Source organism: Pediculus humanus, genomic scaffold (assembly GCF_000006295.1).
Source record: "Pediculus humanus corporis 1103172107542 genomic scaffold, whole genome shotgun sequence".
NCBI lineage: Eukaryota > Metazoa > Arthropoda > Insecta > Psocodea > Pediculidae > Pediculus > Pediculus humanus.
In genome coordinates, this window is record NW_002987157.1 from 111307 (window position 1) to 114789 (window position 3483).

Below are 3483 nucleotides of genomic sequence, written 5' to 3' on the forward strand. Positions count from 1 at the left end.
AGACGTTTTACACGTTTAAATTAAAACTTACATACCGTTTTTAAATTTAAATTAAACCTATTAACGTCTTTCAAAAGTAAAAAGTAAAAAAAAAAAAAAAAAATTACCAGTTTTTCAATTATAATGAAAGGTTTTTGTTCTTTTTTCCCCCTGTAATTGCTATTTCGTTTTTCACCCACTTTTTTTTTCTTTCTCTTTATATTAGTTTTCCTTTACTACTAAAAACAATAATAATAATATTAATAACTCATACAAAAAAAAAAAAAAAAAAAACAATCTTCAAATTTTTTTTGAAAAATGAAATTATAAGTACCTTTGAGACGCCATCTTGTTTTCAAATTAATAAAATTTCACGAAATTAACATTTACGCGTTGGGGTAACAAAAAAAAATTTACCCTTTTTTGGTTGTTTTCAATGTTTTTTCATAAAACAACTTAAATTCTTTTTTTAAAAGAAAATTATCATTTAAATGCATTTTTATTTTACGACAATAAATAAATATTTGGCGACTTACCTTACAAAGAAAAATGAGATTAAAATAGGTGAAATAATTGTCGATTATGTGCAAACGTCTTCTTCACAAAAAAAAAAGTGTTGCCAACAAAAATCATGTGAACTTGTTAAAAACCTTTAAATACCGCCAAAAATTTTTCTAAATCAAAAATTAACATTTTATCATTTAAAAAATATTTACATACCTCAGCCAATAAAATTTTGGCCCAATTAATTAATAATAAAAAACAATTTAAAAAAATTCTTTTTAAGTTATAATTAGATTTAACAAAATTTTTTTTGCGAACAAGTGAAATTCCCGCCAAAAAAATAAATGGGCGGGCGGTCGCGTTTCCCCCCCCCCTCATCCTCTTTGAACGCATATTAATATTAGTTAAAAAAGTAATATTTATCAAATTTAAAATTTTAAAACCGTTACATTAGTTGGAAAAAATTACTTTTCGGTTAAAAAGTTAAGAAATTATATTATTATAATCCAGTTGTTTTTCGTTTAAAAAAAATATAAAAAAAAGTAAGCATTTTAAAATGACGTCATTAAGTAATAGTGTGTCGTAATGTACGAATATTAATATTCACAACAAAATGATTAATTGCTACATAATTTTTATCGAAAGTTTTAAAATTTTTTTTTTCGTAATTTAAAAGAGAAAATCGAATTTTTCAAACATCTATAATAATAATAATAATATTAGTATTATTAGTATTATTAATATTATTAAATTTTTAACGATTGTGTTTGTGAAATTGAAAAAAAAACAAAATACGTAAATTTATTTTTTTAAAAGTTCACGTTGTTCATTTTGTGTCAATTTAATTTTTTTTATTTTGCGTCAGAGTAATTGAGATAATGGATGTTCGACGACCGTTACAAAAAATTATTTCAAAAATTTTTTACTAATTGATTTAGTTTTTATAAAAAAACGACTTAGTTAATGAAAAATTATTATTTAACATCAAAAAGTTTTTTAACTTTTCCGTTATTACAAAATATTATTATATTTATGAGTAAAATTATTGTTTTGTCGGTTAAAATTTAAAATGAAAGGGTAAATTAACATTTGACATTTGATTTTTAAAAAAAAAAAAACATTATAAGTAAATAGATACAAAAAAAATTAATTTTAACGATTGATTGAATGGAATAAATATTTTAACGTTTGTAAAACATAAAAATATTTGTAAAATGATATTTAAGTATAAGTGGACATTCATCTTTCATCAAATTGTGATTGAACTGTTAGGGTCACTTTCAAAAAGGTTGTCTTTCACTGACCTTTGTAATTGTGAAATATTGAATTACAAAATCAAAATGGTTGGTTAATTTTTTTTATATTTATATTTGTGATAAGAAGAAGAAGATTTTAATGATTTTGATGTTTAGTTTCTGTTATAAGTACAAAAAATAACTAGTAAGTTAAAGTTATGGTTGTGTTAAAAGAATTTTTAGTTTCAGTACCCACAAAAACTACTTGAAACAATAATAATAATAATAAACTAAATCTGTTTTGTTGTTTTCAGAAACAAGATCAACTATCAAACAAGAAAAAGGTATATTTATCAATATTATTTCAATTATTTTTAATTTTAGTTTGTTAAATTTGAAACTATCAAAATCTCATTTCAATAATTTTTCTAAAAAAATGAATGATACTTTGATTTGTTTTACATTTTATTATTTTTTTTCTAGATGTGCTTAAGGAAACAAAGCCAATAATTTATTGATTCATTTGCAATGCTAATCCTAAATACAAAAAAAAATGTACAAATAAGGAACAAAGGAATGATTAACTCATATTTTCAATTTTGACATTAACAAAACATTTTCATAAGCAATGGTCACTTGTAAATCATATTCAAGTCTACATCGAGTAAAACCAGTTTGTTCATTTCAAACAATAGACGACAAGCATAATCAGAATGACAAATTTCTACTTATTTGAAAATAAGAGTTTCATCGATAATTCAATTAAAAATCATTAATTAATCCAAATAGATAATAATGATAACATCAATGTACTAGAAATTTATATAAGATTTTTTAAATAGTAATTATTATAATAATAATAACATCAGGAAAGTTTCAATTAATAATAATAATAATAATTTATTTGATGTAAGAGAAAATGTCAAATTTTGTTTTTGTTTTGTTTTTACCTGGGAAAATGTTTGTTTTTAGTAAAAAAAAAATTATTTTTAATATTATTATGGTGAGAAAAAATAATAATTAAATATTTTATCATAAATTATAACATAAATAAAATATTAAAATTTTTACATTTATATATAGTTAGTTTTTTTAAACATTAATTAAATTTTATTTTGTTTTCAGTTCCCATTTGTATATTTTTATAAGAAGATTTCGTCTGATTAAAAACAACTAATTGGAGGAGTTTAACAAATAAAAAGAAGAAAAAAATTTTTTTTTTAGAAATTCTTTTGTTAATCATCACATTATTGAATAACAACATGCAGATATTTCTAGAAAAATCTATATAATTTTTCTCAATTACTTATTCTTTCGAAACGACGATACGTATATATATATATATATAATTTTTTGACATCATGTTTTTAATAAGTTTGACATTTTCTATGTGTGTCAAATATCTAATAATAATAATAATAATTTTTCACGCATCAAAATTTTTTTAGTTGGCTCGAATTAAAAAAAAAAAAAAAAAAAGAAATAGTAATTAAAAAAAAAAAGGTAATATTTAAACCGTAAAAAGAAAAAACAATACCCCCTCATATTTGATAAATATTCAAATTATTATTATTATTATTATTAATTACGTTTATAAATAAATTTTTTATTTTTTTTAGTCAGAAAGGCATCGTAGTAATAATAATAATAATAAAAGAAAAGAAAAAGAAAACAAGACTTAATAAAAGTGTTTTTTTTTTTACTCAAGAATCTCTGGCATATTGACAACAACAGCAAAAAAAAAAAAAAAAAAAAGAAATTTTTC